Source organism: Schistocerca serialis, chromosome 6 (genome assembly GCF_023864345.2).
Source record: "Schistocerca serialis cubense isolate TAMUIC-IGC-003099 chromosome 6, iqSchSeri2.2, whole genome shotgun sequence".
NCBI lineage: Eukaryota > Metazoa > Arthropoda > Insecta > Orthoptera > Acrididae > Schistocerca > Schistocerca serialis.
Genome location: NC_064643.1, coordinates 280,347,159 through 280,367,155, shown reverse-complemented (window position 1 = coordinate 280,367,155; position 19,997 = coordinate 280,347,159).

Below are 19,997 nucleotides of genomic sequence, written 5' to 3'. Positions count from 1 at the left end.
GATGTAGTTGCTATCCCGCGTTGCTTGCAGCGCCATCCCTTAAATCAGGAGGTAAAGTGCGAGAAGTTTTTCTCAGCGATTTTTCTTTATCCAGTGCACTCTTCCAAGTGTTGCTAAGTGCATAGCCATTGTCTCTATTAAAGTTATTATCGCTAAGCCTAATTTCGACTGCTTCCCGGATCACAGAGTCCCAGTAATTCGATGTGTGGGCTATTACTCTGGTTTCTTCAAATAAAATCTTATGCTTGTTAAGCAGGCTATGTTCAGCCACCGCTTGATCTAGAGGGTTGGATCCCCTCCTTCGAAAGCGTCAGATTGCAAAGCCTGGGCTACTCTCAGGGTGGAATCTCCGTCTTCGAAGATTGTGTGTGTGTGTGTCTGTCTGTCTGCCCGCTGCTGTCGCTGTTCGTTCGTTCGTTCGTTCGTTCGTTCGTTCGTCCGTCCGTCCGCCTGCTGGCTGTCCATCGCCGTCGTCGTAACCGCTGCCGCTGCCGCTGCCGCCGCCGCCGCCGCCGCCGCCGCCTGCTGTTCGTCCGCCTGTTCGCCGCCGACGCCGACGCCGACGCCGCCTGCTGTTCGCCGCTGCCCATCGCCGACGCCGACGCCGACGCCGACGCCGACTGCTGCACGTCCGTCTGTCCGTCGCCGTTCGTCTGCAATGAGTACTCCCACCTCCACCGTCATCTACACCTCCCCCTCCCCCTCTCCCACGGTCACTTCCTGGAGTGCCGCCTCTGGCCTCCCTCCTTCCACCTCCCCTTCCCTTCCTCCACTTACCCACCCCCCTATCTCCTCCCCTGCTGTATACCCACACCTCTACACCCTTCCTCCAGCCTCCACACCCTCAACAGCTCCCACTACTACCCCCGCCCTCACGTACGCCTCTGTTGCCGCCTCTGCTGCCGCCCCTCAGGTGGTTGGCTTCCCCTCTCTCACCGACCCCGTCGCTTCGTCTTCTGCATCTCCCGCACGCATCACGTTGCGCCGAGCCACCATCGCCACCACTGAACCAGCTGCTTCTCCCGGTGCCTCCACTACGCCACAGGGATCTGCCACCCGCCACCTCCCTCTCCTCCCCGTCCCTCTCCCCTCCTCCCAGCCTCCAGTCTCCAAAAAACCCCAAAAGCGCGTCCTTACCGACTCTGCTCCCGCCACTTCCCACAAAAAATCAACGCCACCTCCCCCTCCCCCTCCCCCTGCCGTCACCATGGACACCACCCCTCCTCCTGCCACCCCTACCTTGGCCCCCACCCTCCACACCTTTGTCCTGTCCACTCCCGATCCTAAGTTCCTCGACGCTCGTACCCTCACCAAGGAAATACGAAAGTACTTACCTGGTGCTCCCATCTCCCAACTCATTCCCCGCAGGGACTCAGTCCTTATCAAGTCCCCATCCCCATCATTTCACACAGACCTCCTGCGAAAACTCCCACGAGTTATGTTTGGCCCCCACGCCTCTCTGACACCCTTCCTTTCCGCTTCCACTCCTCGTCAGCCCCAGCCTCCCCGTCGCCCCCCCACCTACACCGCTGTGATCACCAAGCTCAGCCCGGTGATCACAGAGGATGAAGTGTTGGTAGAATTGAACTCCCACCCGGACTTGGACATCCGCTCTGCTCGCCGTATCCACAATGCCTCTGGTCCCACCTACCTCATGCGGGTGTTCTCAGAGTCCGCCCCGTCCATAGACCATCTCCTCACCCAGGGTGCCCTGATATACCACCGTCGCCACCCTGTTGAATCCTCCAAATCCCCTCCCCAATCCTACCGTTGCCAACGGTGCCTGATGTACAATGACCACCTGACTCCCAACTGCAAAAACCCCCCCACCTGTCCCCATTGCAAGGCCTCCCACTTTCTCAAGAACTGCCCCAACCTCGCTGCTCCTCCTTCCTGTAATACCTGCAATGGCCCCCATCCCACATACTCCTACAAGTGTAAAGCTAAACCCCCTCCAGCCACCCCTGAACTTACAGTCCCAGTTCGTCCCGTCGATCCTCCTGTCCATCCTAACAATTCCCTCCGTCCACCCCCCACGGCCGAGGACATCATCCGGTTCATTACCGTTGTACTCCAAAACATTCACCCTTTTCAGCGCCCGCACACCTTCCAACAAATATCCCTTGCTGCTCGCTCTGTGTTCCACCTGAACACCTTCGCCACTTACTCCCACAACCAAGCCCACTTCACCTTCACCCGCCTCGACACCCTAGTTTAAGTCTCTTCCCTTCCCTCTCTTCCCCCCCTCCTTCCCGTCATGGCGCGGCACGAGTCTCGCATCCTCTTCCAGAACATTCGCTCCTTCCGCTCCAACAAATACCTCCTCATGCACACCCTCTCCCACCACCAGGTCGACGCCTTCCTCCTGAATGAAACCTTTCTCCAGCCCCACCATTCTGTCCACTCCTCCCCCTATATCCTCCACCGCACTGATGCTCCTGGTCCTCGCGCGCAGGGTGGAGTCGCGATTGGCCACCTTAAGCATATCCCCGTCCGGCCACAACCTCTCCTCAATGACCCCACTGAACACCTTATCCTTAGCGTCTTCTTCCCCTCCCTCACCATTACCTGTGCCACCATCTATGTCCGCTCCACTGCTCCTCTTCCTTATGACTTCATCTCACACATTGATCACACCTTCTCCACCTATGTGATTGCCGCCGACCTCAACGTCCATAGCCGCACTCCTGCTGCCCTTCGGCGGTGGCATCAGTTCCTCTCCACAATCCAGGGTGACCTTGTTCCCATTCCCCAGCACACCCGACCCGAAAGTAACACCACCCCCGATGTTGTCATTGCCTCCGCCAACCTCCTTGGGCGTATCACTGTCGCCGTCCTTGACCCCACAGGTAGCGATCACCTCCCTGTCCTTCTCACCATAACGTCTGCAAACCGCCCCCCTCCAGCTCCGCAACCTGCACCCCCTCCCAAGGTCGTCCATGACTATCGCCGTGCCAACTGGGCTGCCTACCGGGACTCCATCTCCACCCAGGTCGAAAGCCACCCTCTTACCTATCGCCATCCTGACGACATCATCCGCGCCTCGTCCTTCCTTCAGACGGTAATTACTGACGCCGTGGAGGCCCATGTTCCTACTAAAACCATCCACCCACACCGTCCCACTCTCCCTCCGCGGGCTGTCCTCCTCCTCCGTGAATCCCGCCGCCTCTATCGCTCCTTCCTCCGCACTCGTGACAGGGATACACTCCAACGCCACCGGCAAATACAGCGACACGTACGGAACCTTATTACAGCAACGAAACGCCGGGACTGGCGCCAGACCTGCACACGACTCAATGCCACCCTCCCTATCAACTCCTCCAAGTACTGGTCTGCCTTCCATCGTCTTACTGGTTCCCTTTCCGCTCCCCACTACCCCCTTCTCCATAACGATCGCCCCCTTCCAGACAACCTCAGTAAGGCCAACCACTTCGCTTCCCACCTTTCCGAGGTCTTCTCCATCCCCGATGATCCCCACTTTGATTATTCTCTTTTCCCCACCGTCATGGAACGTGCTGATACCTCAGTCGCTCCACTTGCTCCTAGTCTCCAGTACTTGGGGCAGTTGCCCCCCTCGGACGTCAACACTCCCATCACAGCACAAGACATTAAACTTCTCCTCCAGTCCAAATGCAACACGGCCCCTGGTCACGACTGTGTCACCTACCGTCACCTTCGAGAAAGCCCCTATTCCTTCCTAACTGTCCTCGCCCATCTCTATAATGTCATCCTCTCTACTGGCTTCTACCCTGACCTGTGGAAGACCTCCCGCGTCCTCCTCTTCCTCAAACCCAACAAACCCCCTTCTGCCGCCTCTTCCTATCGTCCCATCTGCCTCACCTCCGTCTTCAGTAAGGTCCTTGAATCCATCCTCTCCCACCGTATCCATCGGCACCTTGCTCAACACCACCTCCTCCCCCTTACCCAGTGTGGCTTCCGACCCTCCTTCTCTGCTGATGACCAACTCCTCAACCTTGTTCACCTTCTGTCCCTCCAGCTCAACTCCCGTCGCTCCGCCATTTTTGTTTCCCTTGACCTCCAAAATGCCTATGACCGTGTATGGCATCCCGGTCTCCTCTTTAAACTCCAAACCTACGCCCTGCCTATCAATTTTGTCCGTCTGGTCGCTTCCTTCCTCTCGCACCGTCCTTCCTATGTCGCCCTCCACAACACCAACTCCCGTATCTTTTATCCCACGGCTGGCGTCCCCCAGGGTTCTGTCCTCTCCCCTCTCCTTTATCTCTTGTATACAGCTGATATGCCCAAGCCACCCCCACCAGTTCACCTTCTCCAATATGCTGATGACACCGCCTTCCTGGCTCTCTATCCTACCCTTCAAAGGTCTCAACGTACCCTCCAAACCCACCTTAACCAGTTCACCACTTGGTGTAACCAGTGGCTCCTCCGTCTCAACCCCTCCAAAACCCAGGCAATCATCATAGGCCGTACCACTCGCTCCTTTCGCCTCCAAGATTTCTACCTCACCCTTTATGGTCGTCCTATCCAACTCACCCCCACCCTGAAATACCTTGGCCTCACCCTTGACCGACACCTCACCTGGACCCCTCATCTCCTGACGATCCAGCAGAAAGCCCATTCCCGCCTCCGCCTGCTGAAACTCCTGTCCGGCCGGACATGGGGCTTGCATCCTTCTACCATCCTCCACACCTACAAATCCCTCATCCGTCCTATCCTCTGTTATGCCAGCGTCGCCTGGATCTCCGCCCCCACCCGCTTTTACAAGGCTCTCCAAATCCTTGAACGCCATGCGCTCCGCCTTGCCTTCCGTATCCGCCTTCCTTCCCCCACACGGCTCCTGTATGAACTGATCCCCTTCCCCCACCTCCTCTTGTTCCTCCAACATCTCCGCATCCTTTACATTGTTCGCAGGGTTGATCCCCCCCACCCTCTGGTTTCCTCCTTCCTCTCCACCCCCCGCCCGTTGCCGCGCCTCTATCGCTGTATCCCTCCCTCTCTCCACCTCCACACCCTCCATCTCCTTCATCAGGGCAATTTCCAACGCCTCCCCCTCCCGGATGACGAACTTCGCCGTGACATATACCCTTCCTTCCAACTATAACCCGGCCTTGTTCCCCCCCCCCTCCCCAGGGCCCCCTTCTCCTCTTTCCTCCTTCTCCCAGAGCGGATTTTCCTCCATCCCCCCCCTCCCCTGAGACCCTGCACCCCATACTTGCCTCTCTCCTTCCCACATCCCTCCCTACCTGGCCCTCTTCCGAGCGCCCCCCATTTCCCCTCCCCCATCTCTTCCCCTCCCTCCCTTCTTCAGGTCTCCCTCATCTCCTTGAACCTGGCAGATCCTCTGTATTGATCAACATCAGTGTGCCACGTCAGTGTTGTGTTTCGTGCTTTTCTCGTGTGCGTCAAGGGGTGTGATTTTAATTGTGTGCTGCCTTGAGGTTCGCCGTCAGTGCTACGCTGTGTGCTATGCCAGCCGTCAACACCTTTATGCTCCAGTCATACTGTGCCTTGTGTTTCTTTTAATCGTCGCAGTGTGTGGCTTTTTGTGTATGCTACTTTTAAACAGTTTTTTATCTCCATTTTACAGTCACCCCGTTTTTTGTATATTGCCTTCCATGATGTTCTCCCTTTTTATATCTATGTTCGCCTTCTTCTCTCCTTTGCTGTTTTTAAATGTCTTCTATTGTTTTGTTCTATGTCTTTCGGCTGAAGAGCAGCGCATATGCTGCTGCCAGCCCGCCCCGATAGGGGAATTGAAATACAATAAAGAAAAAAAAAAAAAAAAAAAGCCACCGCTGAACATGGGGGTTGCACCCCTCCACCATCCTCCACACCTACAAATCCTTACTCCGTCCCATCCTCTGTTATGCCAGTCCTGCCTGGATATCTGCCCCCCCCCAAATTCTATCAGTCCCTCCAGATCCTTGAGCGTCATGCACTCCGCCTCGCCTTCCGTATCCGCCTCCCATCCCCCACGCGGATCCTCTATGATCTCATTCCTTTCCCCCATCTGCTCCTCTTCCTCGAACATATCCGCATCCTCTACACCTCCCGCCGTCTTGAACCCCCTCACCCCCTGGTTGCTCCTCTCCTCTCCCATCCTTGCCCCCTGCCACGTCTTCACCGTTGTGTCCCCCCTACCCTCCATCTCTACACCCTCCATCTCCTTTCCCAAGGTGGCTTCCGTCAGCTCCCCCTCCCGGATGATGCCCTCTCTCCCTCCATTTATCCTTCCTATCAACTCTGATCCTCCCTCCCCCTCCTTTCCTCTGTCCTTTCCCTGGGCTCCCTCTTCCCCCCCCCTTCCGTCCTGTTTCCTCCCCACTACGGCTCTCCCTACCTCCCTTCTCCCCCCCAGTCCTTTTGTATTCCTCTCCTCTGCCTACCCCCCTCCCTGTCGCGTCTGCCCCCTCCCCCTCTTATGGGTCCTCATCCTCCATCCGCTCCTTTGCCGGTTCCCCCCCCCCCCCCCTTCGCTTTTACTCTCCTTTCCCCCCTTTTTGTTTTCCCATCTCCTGTCCAGTTACCCCCCACCTGCTCTCGACTGTGGTGTCACCTTTGCCGACTTTTTCGTGCTGTGTTCTAGTGCCTATTCAGTGTTGTGTTGCGAACAGAAACCATGCTGTCGCTGGGTGTGAATTTTATATACTTTGCGGACAGAATCCAGACTGTCGCCGTGTTTTTTAACTGTCTATTGTTTTCCCTGTCTGCTCCGTATGTATTTTTATTCGCTTCATCATCCCTCTGTTGCTTGTTTTAATTTCCCCATTTTCTTTTCACCTTGTTACTCACTAAGTCCCCGATTTTATCGCCTGTTTTTTTTATTATTATTTATTCTCCTGCTCTTTGTCAGAAAATCTGCAGGCTGCAGAGCGGCGTCCTAAGCTGCTGCCAGCCCGCCCCCCTTTGGGGGGAATTGAAATTCAATAAAGAAAAAAAAAAAAAAAAAAAAAAAAGAAGCCACCGCTGATTTTTCCAAATACCTGTATTTCAGGTGACGCTGGTGCTCGATGCAGCGGTCGGCAACGGTTCTTACAGACTGGCCCACGTAATTCTTGCCGCATTCGCAAGGAATAGTATAAATTCCCGGCACTCTTAAGCCGAGACTATCTTTGACTGGTCTCAACATTTCCTTAATTTTCCTAGGTGGTCGGAAAACTGGTTTTATTCCTTGCCTCTTCAGGACTCTGGCTATCTTGCTCGTTGTAGCACCGCAAAAAGGAAGCCGCGCTAAGTGTTGGTCCTCTTCTTGTATGTGGCCGGCATCGTGTCTTACTTTCTTGGACAATACTGATTTAATTTCACCGGCAGAATAACCATTCCTCTTGAAAACAGTCGTCAAATGGTTGATCTCGGGACCGAGGTGGTCCTTGTCGGAAATAGTCCTGGCTCTGTGTGCTAAAGTATTCAGCATAGCTCTCTTCTGAGACGGATGATGGAAGCTATGGCTATGCAGATATAAGTCTGTATGGGTTGGCTTCCTGTACACAGAATGGCCCAGTCGTCCATCCGGCTTTCGCTCTACCAACACATCTAAAAAAGGTAACTTCCCTTCCTTCTCTACCTCCAATGTAAATTTTATGTTTGGATGTACACCATTCAGATGTTCGACGAACTGCTGCAGCGTGTCGCTGCCGTGTGGCCAGATTAAAAAAGTATCGTCGACGTATCTGTAGAAGCATGATGGGCGGAGGTGTGCACTGCTCAGGGCTCGTTCTTCAAAGTCCTCCATGAAAAAATTCGCTATTGCTGGTGACAGTGGCGAACCCATGGCTGTTCCATCCGTCATTTCATAATAATTTCCACTGTATAAAAAATAAGTGGTCGTCAAGGTATGCCGGAACAACTTCAAAATTTCTGAGGAGAAATGAGCAGACAACAATTGTAATGTGTCATCCACAGGTACTTTGGTGAACAGAGAAACCACGTCGAGGCTGACCATGATATCACTTGGGCCTATCTTCATCTGTTTTATGATATCAACAAACATTTTTGAATTTTTAATATGATGTGGGCAGTGACCAACTATAGGCGTACAAGCTTGCTAAGCACTTAACTAAACTGTTGGCGCCTATAGTTGGTCACTGCCCACATCATATTAAAAATTCAAAAATGTTTGTTGATATCATAAAACAGATGAAGATAGGCCCAAGTGATATCATGGTCAGCCTCGACGTGGTTTCTCTGTTCACCAAAGTACCTGTGGATGACACATTACGATTGTTGTCTGCTCATTTCTCCTCAGAAATTTTGAAGTTGTTCCGGCATACCTTGACGACCACTTATTTTTTATACAGTGGAAATTATTATGAAATGACGGATGGAACAGCCATGGGTTCGCCACTGTCACCAGCAATAGCGTATTTTTTCATGGAGGACTTTGAAGAACGAGCCCTGAGCAGTGCACACCTCCGCCCATCATGCTTCTACAGATACGTCGACGATACTTTTTTAATCTGGCCACACGGCAGCGACACGCTGCAGCAGTTCGTCGAACATCTGAATGGTGTACATCCAAACATAAAATTTACATTGGAGGTAGAGAAGGAAGGGAAGTTACCTTTTTTAGATGTGTTGGTAGAGCGAAAGCCGGATGGACGACTGGGCCATTCTGTGTACAGGAAGCCAACCCATACAGACTTATATCTGCATAGCCATAGCTTCCATCATCCGTCTCAGAAGAGAGCTATGCTGAATACTTTAGCACACAGAGCCAGGACTATTTCCGACAAGGACCACCTCGGTCCCGAGATCAACCATTTGACGACTGTTTTCAAGAGGAATGGTTATTCTGCCGGTGAAATTAAATCAGTATTGTCCAAGAAAGTAAGACACGATGCCGGCCACATACAAGAAGAGGACCAACACTTAGCGCGGCTTCCTTTTTGCGGTGCTACAACGAGCAAGATAGCCAGAGTCCTGAAGAGGCAAGGAATAAAACCAGTTTTCCGACCACCTAGGAAAATTAAGGAAATGTTGAGACCAGTCAAAGATAGTCTCGGCTTAAGAGTGCCGGGAATTTATACTATTCCTTGCGAATGCGGCAAGAATTACGTGGGCCAGTCTGTAAGAACCGTTGCCGACCGCTGCATCGAGCACCAGCGTCACCTGATGTACAGGTATTTGGAAAAATCAGCGGTGGCTGAACATAGCCTGCTTAACAAGCATAAGATTTTATTTGAAGAAACCAGAGTAATAGCCCACACATCGAATTACTGGGACTCTGTGATCCGGGAAGCAGTCGAAATTAGGCTTAGCGATAATAACTTTAATAGAGACAACGGCTATGCACTTAGCAACACTTGGAAGAGTGCACTGGATAAAGAAAAATCGCTGAGAAAAACTTCTTGTACTTTACCTCCTGATTTAAGGGATGGCGCTGCAAGCAACGCGGGATAGCAACTACATCTACGGAAGTAGAGGGCACCACTTCGCTACGCGCCATATCGCTGACGTATTCCAGCCAATAAGAAGCCGTCCTTTGGATATAAAAGTGGGAACCTCGCTAGTTCACGACAGTCAGTTTTAGCCCTGACGACGACCATGGAGGTAGTGGTCGAAAGCTCGGAGATTTATCCTGATTTGACGCGGCATGTACACCGAGAAATTTTTACTCAGGAAATACGTCGCGAAAGACTTCGTAGCCATTTCAGTAAAACATGGCAACTCTTCGAGATTTCTCGTTTTTCTTTTTTTTAATTTGCATTTCCTTCATTGCTTCGGCAACAGTATTCTGACCATCTTTTGAACAATTAGGGACATGTACATTCTCTTATTAATTTATTTGGTGTATAATTGTAAAGTGCCATCGATACTATCTTCTTTCAATTTAATCTACATGCGGTCCACGGTAGGTCTGTCAGGAGTGACGACAGTCTCTCTGGAGAGCGTGAAGCGACTTTATGTCTCCTCTTTCAAATCGATGTGTTTTAAGTTTCTTTTTTGTGTATTTAGTTGTTACAGTACGCACTATTGCTACAATGACCTGGTGGTCACTATTGCCTGCACGGCTATTGATGTTCCATAGTAGCTCAGGACTATTTCTTGCGAAACGAACTTCTATAGGTATGGCGTGTGTTTTTACACGGATATGCATTTCCGAAATAAGACACCATTGTGTCGATCCGCAGCCATATACAGGGTTATTACAAATGATTGAAGCGATTTCACAGCTCTAACTTTATTATTTGAGATATTTTCACAATGCTTTGCACACACAAAAACTCCAAAAGTCTTTTTAGGCATTCAAAAATGTTCGATATGTGCCCCTTTAGTGATTCGGCAGACATCAAGCCGATAATCAAGTTCCTCCAACACTCGGCGCAGCATGTCCCCATCAATGACTTCGAAAGCATCGTTGATGCGAGCTCGCAGTTCTGGCACGTCTCTTGGTAGAGGAGGTTTAAACACTGAATCTTTCACATAAACCCTCAGAAAGAAATCGCATGGGGTTAAGTCGGGAGAGCGTAGAGGCCATGACATGAATTGCTGATCGTGATCTTCACCACGACCGATCCATCGGTTTTCCAATCTCCTGTTTAAGAAATGCCGAACATCATGATGGAAGTGCGGTGGAGCACCATCCTGTTGAAAGATGAAGTCGGCGCTGTCGGTCTCCAGTTGTGGCATGAGCCAGTTTTCCAGCATGCCCAGATACACGTGTCCTGTAACGTTTTTTTCGCAGAAGAAAAAGGGGCCGTAAACTTTAAACCGTGAGATTGCACAAAACACGTTAACTTTTGGTGAATTGCGAATTTGCTGCACGAATGCGTGAGGATTCTCTACCGCCCAGATTCGCACATTGTGTCTGTTCACTTCACCATTAAGAAAAAATGTTGCTTCATTACTGAAATCAAGTTTCGCACTGAACGCATCCTCTTCCATGAGCTGTTGCAACCGCGCCGAAAATTCAAAGCGTTTGACTTTGTCATCGGGTGTCAGGGCTTGTAGCAATTGTAAACGGTAAGGCTTCTGCTTAAGCCTTTTCCGTAAGATTTTACAAACCGTCGGCTGTGGTACGTTTAGCTCCCTGCTTGCTTTATTCGTCGACTTCCGCGGGCTACGCGTGAAACTTGCCCGCACGCGTTCAATCGTTTCTTCGCTCACTGCAGGCCGACCCGTTGATTTCTCCTTACAGAGGCATCCAGAAGCTTTAAACTGCGCATACCATCGCCGAATGGAGTTAGCAGTTGGTGGGTCATTGTTGAACTTCGTTCTGAAGTGTCGTTGCACTGTTATGACTGACTGATGTGAGTGCATTTCAAGCACGACATACGCTTTCTCGGCCCCTGTCACCATTTTGTCTCACTGCGCTCTCGAACGCTCTGGCGGCAGAAACCTGAAGTGCGGCTTCAGCCGAACAAAACTTTGTGAGTTTTTCTACGTATCTGTAGTGTATCGTGACCATATCTCAATGAATGAAGCTACAGTGAATTTATGAAATCGCTTCAATCATTTGTAATAGCCCTGTATATAGTGAGATGAGAAAATTCGTGGAATGCCCCACTGCCGAAATAGTGAGCCATTCTGTCTCTACAGCGATCAACAAGTGCGAAAGAGTTGTGCAGGATTTTGTACACGAACTGACCTCTCGATTATGTCTTGTAGATGTTCGTTGGGATTCATATCAGGCGATCTTGTGGCCAAATCACTCTCTCGAATTGTCCACAATGTTCTTCAAAGAAGTCGCGAACAATTGTGGCTCGCTGAAATTGTATAGTGTCATCCATGCGTTTTTTGGGAACATGAAATCCATAAATGGTTGCAAATGGTCGCGCAGTCCGTTCCAGGTAAACATAGCTCACACCATTGTGGAGCCACTATCAGCTTTCACAGTGCGTTGTTGATAAAGGCTTTGTGAAGTCTGCGTCACACCGTCAGCTATTAGCAACTGATCTCATGTGCAGGTCGCGGTTTTCGAGTCGTCTAGGGTCCAACCGATATTGTGACTAACACAGAAGAGGCGCTCCGAGCGAAATCGTGCTGTTAGCAAAGGCACTCGAGTCGGTCATCTGTTGCCATAGCCCATTAACACCAAGTGTTGCCGTAGAGTCCTAGGGGATACGTTCGTTGTACGTCCCACATTTATTTCTGCGGTTATTTCACGCAGTGGTTATCGTCTGTTATAACTCAAAATTCCACGTAAAGGCCTCTACTCTCTATCGTTAATAGACGGCCGTTGGACACTGCGTTGACAATGGTGAGAGGTAGTGCCTGTAATGTGATATTCACAGCACACTCTTGGCAAGTGGATCGCGGATTATTGAATTTCCTAGTGATTTGCGAAATGGAATGCCCCTTGCGTCTATTTACAACTGCCGTTCCGCGTTCATAGCGTGTTAATTCCCGTCGCGTAATCATAATCACGTCGACAACCTTTTCAAATAAGTCACGTGAGTGCCAATGTCTGCTCCGTTACTCCACTGTATCATGTGTACACGGTGAAAGTAGGCTGTTTAGGTTTTTATGTTGGTAACGCCACATATCGCTCTGTATGGAAATCACTGGTTGTGCTGTGTGCAGTCTGTGGCTGGTTTGCTTTGTTGGAATATTTGCTATTGTAGTGTTGGGCAGTTGGATGTGAACAGAGCGTAGCGTTATGCAGTTGGAGGCGAGCCGCCAAGATTGGTGGAGGTGGGGATAGAGGTGGCAAAATTTTGAGAGCGGACGATCTGGACGTGTGTCCATCAGAGAGAGTAAATTTGTAAGACTGGATGTCATGAACTGATATATATATATATATATATATATATATATATATATATATATATATATATATATATATATATATATATATATATAATGACTTTTGAGCATTATTAAGATAAATACATTGTTTGTTCTCTACCAAAATCTTTCACTTGCTAACTATGCCTATCAGTAGTTAATGCCTTTAGCAGAATCTTTTATTTAGCTGGCAGTATTGGCGTTCACTGTATTGCAGTAGTTCCAGTAACGAAGATTTTTGTGAGGTAAGTGATTCATGATAGGTATAGGCTATTGTCAGTCAGGGCCATTCTTTTGTGGGGATTATTGAAAGACAGATTTTTCTAACGGGATGATTCATATGACGACCCTGCCAGGATTCAAACCTGGAATCTTCTTTAGAAAAATTAATGAATTACTGTGCTGATAAACCTATTACGTTATTAGATTTTCAAACAGCTGATCAGAACTCAATGTACTCAGACATTTCTTCCTTTACTTATTCTGATCAACAATAAACTGACACACAATATTTTGAGTGCAACACAGTCTGACTTTCAATAATCCCTACAAAAGAATGGCCGTGACTAACAATAACCTATACCTTTGACGAATCACTTACCTTCGTTATTCGAACTACTGCAACAAAACGAGCGCCAATACTGCCAGCTAAATAAAAGACTCTAACTACTGAAGGCATAGTTAGCAAAAGAAAGATTTTAATAGAGAACAAACAATTTATTTACCTTAATGATGTTCAAATGTCATATATAGGTTCATGATATCCAGTATTACAAATTTACTCTCTCTGATGGACACACGTCCAGATCGTCCACTCTTAAAATTCTGCCATCTCTCTCCCCACATCCACCACTGCTGGCAGCTCACCTCCAATTGCGCAACGCTACGCTCTGATCATATCCAACTGCCCAACATTAGAATAGGAAATATTCCAGCAATGCAAACCAGCCACAGACTGCACGCAGCAGAATCAGTGATTTTCATACAGAGCACTACGTGGCGTTACCAACATAAAAACCAAAACAGCCTACTTACATCGGTACTACCGCATCTCTGTATGTGCATATCGCTATCTCACGACCTTTTTTACCTCAGTGTAGGTGAAACAAATTTACGACTTATGCTGCAATAGGGCACTGAAGCAAGTCAGTAGCGACAGATGGAAATTTATGCCGAATGAGGACTCGAAGCTGGCCGCAGTGGCCGAGCGGATCCAGGCGTTACAGTCTGGAACCTCGCGACCGCTACGGTCGCAGGTTCGAATCCTGCATCGGGCAAGGATGTGTGTGATGTCCTTAGGTTAGTTAGGTTTAAGTAGTTCTAAGTTCTAGGGGACTGATGATCTTAGAAGTTAAGTCCCATAGTGCTCAGAGCCATTTGAACCATTTTTTTCGGGTACTCGAACCCGGAGTTCCTGCTCTACACGAGAGGTTGTCTCAACTGTTTTGGCTATCCGAGCACGTCCCCCATGCACCTCAAATCTCTGTACGTCGCACACGACAGTGTAGTGTCTCCTGTCCATTATTCCTGTTCGCTAACAGCCCGACTGTATTCCCAGGACGCGGGACGAGCTTGCATAGCCGAAGTGTTTAATGCCACCGCACGCGGAAAGTTGGAAGTCCGACTTCGAAACCCGCGCCAGAACAAATTTTCATCTGTCAGCATTGACTTCTCCCTGTACCCCATCGCAGCAGAAGTCGAAGAACTCTTTCGTCACTCGCATTCGGGAAGACGACGGTTCAATCCCGCGTCCGGCAATCCTGATTTAGGTTTTCCGTGATTTCCCTAAATCGGTCCACGCAAATGCCGGGATGGTTCCTTTGAAAGGGCACGGCCGACTTCCTTCCCCTTCCTTTCCTAATCCGATGAGACAGATGATCTTGCTGTCATTTCTCCTCCCCCAAACAACCCAAACCCCAAATTCTATCTTCAAGTAATCGGGATCAAACATGTTTTCGCAACATGACTTCGTTTCTAATCTATTAGCTAGCGCCGTCTGCAACAATGCAATACGCCGGCTGCCGTTAGCGCAGTGACGGCAGAGCCTTTACTACGCACACGTGCCACACGACCGTCTGACGGCGGGCAGTGAAGAAGAGTGGCACGCAGCCCGGGCCAGGTCAGCGTGCAGCCGGTAGCCGGGACGGTGAACACGAGCGCGTCGTGTACCACCGGCGGGCTCGCCGCATTGTGGCGCGCGGCGTCGGTGCGTGGCGCGCGTGCCGGCCAGTCACAGCGGCGGCCGGCGCACTGGCTGGCACCATTTCACCTTTTCAGCGGTGTGCGGCCGGCCAGACAAACCAGCGCCGCGCTGCGCTTTATGTGGCATGTTTGTTTACGGCGTGGCACACAAAAGCTGTGCCGCGGCTGGCGACAGGCCGGACGGGGGCTGAGCGGCGCGGCCGGATGAAAATGTTGCCTACCCCCTCCCCCGTCTCTACGCTTGCATCGGCACCACTGCCTGTTTTGCCGGCGAGAATTGCGTCCGTTTCGGAGCGTGTCCCGTCCTTCAGCACCGGCGGGTAACGCTGTGAGTGAAGGCTCACGCGCCCGCTGTCGAGACGCGGTGCGCTTCCCACAGTACGGCCCTCCGGTAGCCAGGAGACGCATCAACACGAAGTCCTATACAACAGGCTAAGGCCTCCATCACAAAGACAGCGCATTCGAACGTCAACGTTCAGTGCTGTAGAGTCTTTCCGAGCGTGCAGAGCAATACCGAGAATGTACACTACTGGGCATTAACATTGCTGCGCCAAGAAGAAATGCAGGTGATAAACGGGTATTCATTGGACACATATATTATACTAGAACTGACTGACATGTGATTACGTTTTCACGTAGTTTGGGTGCACAGATCCTGAGAAATCACTACCCAGAACAACCACATCTGACCGTAATAACGGCCTCGATACGCTTGGGCCAGCCGGTGTGGCCGAGCGATTCTAGGCGCTTCAGTCTGGAACCGCGCGACCGCTACGGTCGCAGGTTCGAATCCTGCCTCGGGCATGGATGCGTGTGATGTCCTTACGTTAGTTAAGTTTAAGTAGTTCTAAGTTCTAGGGGACTGATGACCTCAGCTGCGAGGTCCCATAGTGCTCACAAGGGAACCTCCCCATCACACCCTCCTCAGATTTAGTTACAAGTTGGCACACTCGATAGGCCTTGAAAAACTGAACACAAATCAATGGTGAAAACAGAAAGAAGTTGTGTGGAACTATGAAAAAAACAAGCAAAATATACAAACTGTGTAGGCCATGCGCAAGATAGGCAACATCAAGGTTAGTGTTAGCTCACGAGCGCCGTGGTCCCGTGGTAGCCGTCGCGGTAGCTCAGTGTGTTCGGTCAGAGAGCCGGTTGGCCTCTGTAATAAAAAAACTGAGTGGAAGGATCAACCACCGAACTTGAACAGGATGTCTTGCGACGTCCGCAACGACCAAACACAACGATCAATAACGAACAAAAAAAAAAGAGTGGTAAGAGTGAGCAGCGGCGGATCGACAGGTCCTTGGTTCAATTCTTCCCTCGCGTGAAAACTTTAATTTTTTATTTTCAGTTTATGTGACGAACTCTTGTGATTTCATCGCTTTTTGGAAGTGATTAGCACATCCACAAGAAAACCGAAATCGGGCAAGGTAGAAGAATCTTTTGATTCATTCGCCAAGTGTACAAGTTAGCTGGGTCTACAACATTTTCCTGTCGTGTGACGCACATACCGTCACCAGTGTCGTATAGAATATATCAGACGTGTTTTCCTGTGGAGGAATCGGTTGACCTATGACCTTGTGATCAAATGTTTTCGGTTCCCATCGGAGAGGCACGTCCTTTCGTCTACTAAGCGCACAATTTTGCGGTGCGGTCGAAAAACACAGACACTAAACTTATTTCAGTGAACAGAGACTTCAATGAACGAACGGACATAATATAACTTTGCGAAAATAAAAAAAAGGAAATTTGTCACTCGAGGGAAGGCTTGAACGAAGGACCCCTTATTCCGTGGCTTCGCACGCTGACCACGGCACCACGACGCTCCTAAACTCAGACTATCCTTGATGTTGCCTATCTTGCGTATGGACTACTCAGTTTGTACATTTTGCTTATTTTTTTCATAGTTCCACACAACTTCTTCCTGTTTTCTCGATAGATCTGTGTTCAGTTTTTCAAGGCCTATCCACTGTGCCAACTTGTAACTCAATCTGAGGCGGGTGCGATGGGGAGGTTCCCTTGTCAGAGCCATTTGAGCCAAACAGAGCTCGGATGGCGTGTACAGGTACAGCTGCCCATGCAGCTTCAACACGATACCACAGTTCAACAAGAGTAGTGCCTGGCGTATTGTGACGAGGTAGTTGCTCGGCCACCATTGACCAGACGTTTTCAATTGGTGAGAGATCTGCAGAATGTGCTGGCCAGGACAGCAGTCGAACATTTTCTGTATCCAGAAAGGCCCGTACGGGACCTGCAACGTGCGGTCGTGCATTATCCTGCAAAAATGTAGGCTTTCGCAGGGATCGAATGAAGGGTAGAGCTACGGGTAGCAACACATCTGAAATGTAACGTCCACTGTTCAAAGTGCCGTCAATGTGAACAAGAGGTGACCGAGGCGTGTAACCAATGGCATCCCATACCATCACGCCGGGTGATACGCCAGTAAGGCGATGACGAATACACGCTTCCAGTGTGCTTTCACCGCGATGTCGCCAAACACGGATGCGACCATCGTGATGCTGTAAAAAGAACCTGGACTAATCCGAAAAAATTACGTTTTGCCATTAGTGCACCCAGGTTCGTCGTTGAGTACACCATCGCAGGCGCTCCTGTTTGTGATGCAGCGTGAAGGGTAACCGCAGCGATGGTCTCCGACCTGATAGTCCCTGCTGCTGCAAACGTCGTCGAACTGTTCGTGCAGATGGTTGTTGTCTTGCAAACGTCTCCATCTGTTAACTCTGGGATCGAGACGTGGCTGCACGATCCGTTGCAGCCATGCGGATAAGATGCCTGTCGTCTCGACTGCTAGTGATACGAGGCCGTTGGGATCCAGCACGGCGTTCCGTATTACCCTCCTGAACCCACCGATTCCATATTCTGCTACCAGTCACTGGATCTCGACCAACGCGAACAGCAATGTCGCGAGACGATAAACCGCAGTCGCGATAGGCTACAATCCGTCCTTTATCAAAGTCGGAAACGTGATGGTACGCATTTCTCCTCCTTACACGAGGCATCACAACAATGTTTCACCAGGCAACGCCGGTCAACTGCTGTTTGTGTATGAGAAATCGGTTGGAAACTTCCCTCATGTCAGCACGTTGTAGGTGTCACCACCGGCGCCAACCTTGTGTGAATGCTCTGACAAGCTAATCATTTGCATATCACAGCATCTTCTTCCTGTCGGTTAAATTTCGCGTCTGTAGCAAGTCATCTTCGTGGTGTAGCAATTTTAATGGCCAGTAGTTTAAGATATCCCGAACGCGCACCTGAACATAAGGAACACGTCATTGTATTTGATTTGAAGCACATAATAGGCGCTTTTTACACTGAAGAGAAAAGGAAACTTGCAAACGTGCATAACATTGTGTTGGCGACCCCCCCCCCCCCCCCCCCCCCCGATACGCTGAAGTGCCACAACACGACGTGGCATCGACTCGACTGATGTCTGAAGTAGCGCAGGAGGGAACTGATACCATGTATCCTGCAGAGCTGTGCATATACCAGTAAGAGTCGCAGGGGTCGAAATCTCTTTTGTACAGCGCGTCTCAAGGCATCCCAGATACACTCAATAATATTCATGCCTGGAGAGTTTGGTGGCCAGCAGAAATGTTTAAACTCAGAAGAGTGTTCCTGGAGCTACTCTGTAAGAATTCTGGACGTACTGGGTGTCTCTTTGTCCTGCTGTAATTGCTCAAGTCCGGCGGAATGCACAATGGGCACGAGTGCATCCAGGAGACCAGACAGGATGCTAACGTATGCGTCACCTGTCAGAGTCGTATCTGGAAGTATCAGGGGTCGCGTATCACTCCAACTGCACGCGCTTCATATCATTGCAAAGCCTCCACCAACTTCAACAGTCTCCTGCTGACATGCGGGGTCCATGGATTCACGAGGATGTCTACACATCCTTACATGTCCATGCGCGCAATTCAATTTGAAACACGATTTGTCCGACCAGGCAACATGTTTCCAGTCATCAACAGTCCAATGTCGGTGTTTACGGGCCTAGGCTAGGCGTAAAGCTTTGTGTCGTGCAGTTATCGTGGGTAACAGATTGGGCCTCCGCCTCCGAAAGCTCATATCGATGATGTTTCGTTGAATGTTTCGTACGATGACACTTGTTGATGACCCAGCATTGAAATCTGCAGCAATTTGCGGAAGGGTTGCACTTATGTCACGTTGAATGATTCTCTTCAGTCTTCCTTAGCTCCGTTCTTTCAGGATTATTTTCCGGCCGCAGCGTTGTCTGAGATTTGATGTTTTACCGGATTCCTGGTATTCACGGTACACTTGTGAAATGGTCGTACGTGAAAATCCCTACTTCATCGTTACCTCGGAGATGCTGTGTCCAATCGCTCGTGCGCCGACTATAGCTCCATGTTGAAATTCACCTAAAACTTGATAATCTGCCATTGTAGCAGCAGTAATCGATCAAACAACTGCACCAGACACTTGTTATCTTACAGAGGTGTTGCCGATCACAGCTTTGTATTCTGCCTGTTTACATATCTCTGTATTTGAATACGCATAGCTATACCAGTTTCTCTGACGCTTCCGTGTATATTGCAACCTACAAGCAATGAACGTACGTTATTTCAAAGGACCAGCACATTGACCATTTCTCCAAAAAGAGCCGTTATTTGCACGATCTGTTGTAAAATATTGATGGAAACTTTACATTTGTGATTAAATAGGTTTCGCATTATAACTTACGTGTTATGAAAGTATGCTGTTTCCATGCATTGTCACACTGAAGATCTGTTAAAGGGCTTTAGATCTTGGCGCAGTTCCTTATAATTAAAATAGAATTGTTAATATGTCCGCACTCAATGCATTTAGGTCATTGTAATGTATGGGATAGGACCATGAATCTCTGGAGTTCTACGTAGTGTAATGAACAGAGTCGTGAAGTCTTGAAGTAGTGTGTAACGGTGTGTAATTGGTTCGCATCTCGCTAAATTTAATTTTGTTGTTCACCTTTGCGTTTTCTGAAAGGCACTGAAACCTTCTTATTGATTTAATAGAAGTATTTTCTGTAAATACGCTCTGAGGACTGAGTTTGTTCAGATCTCTTAATCTACAACAGA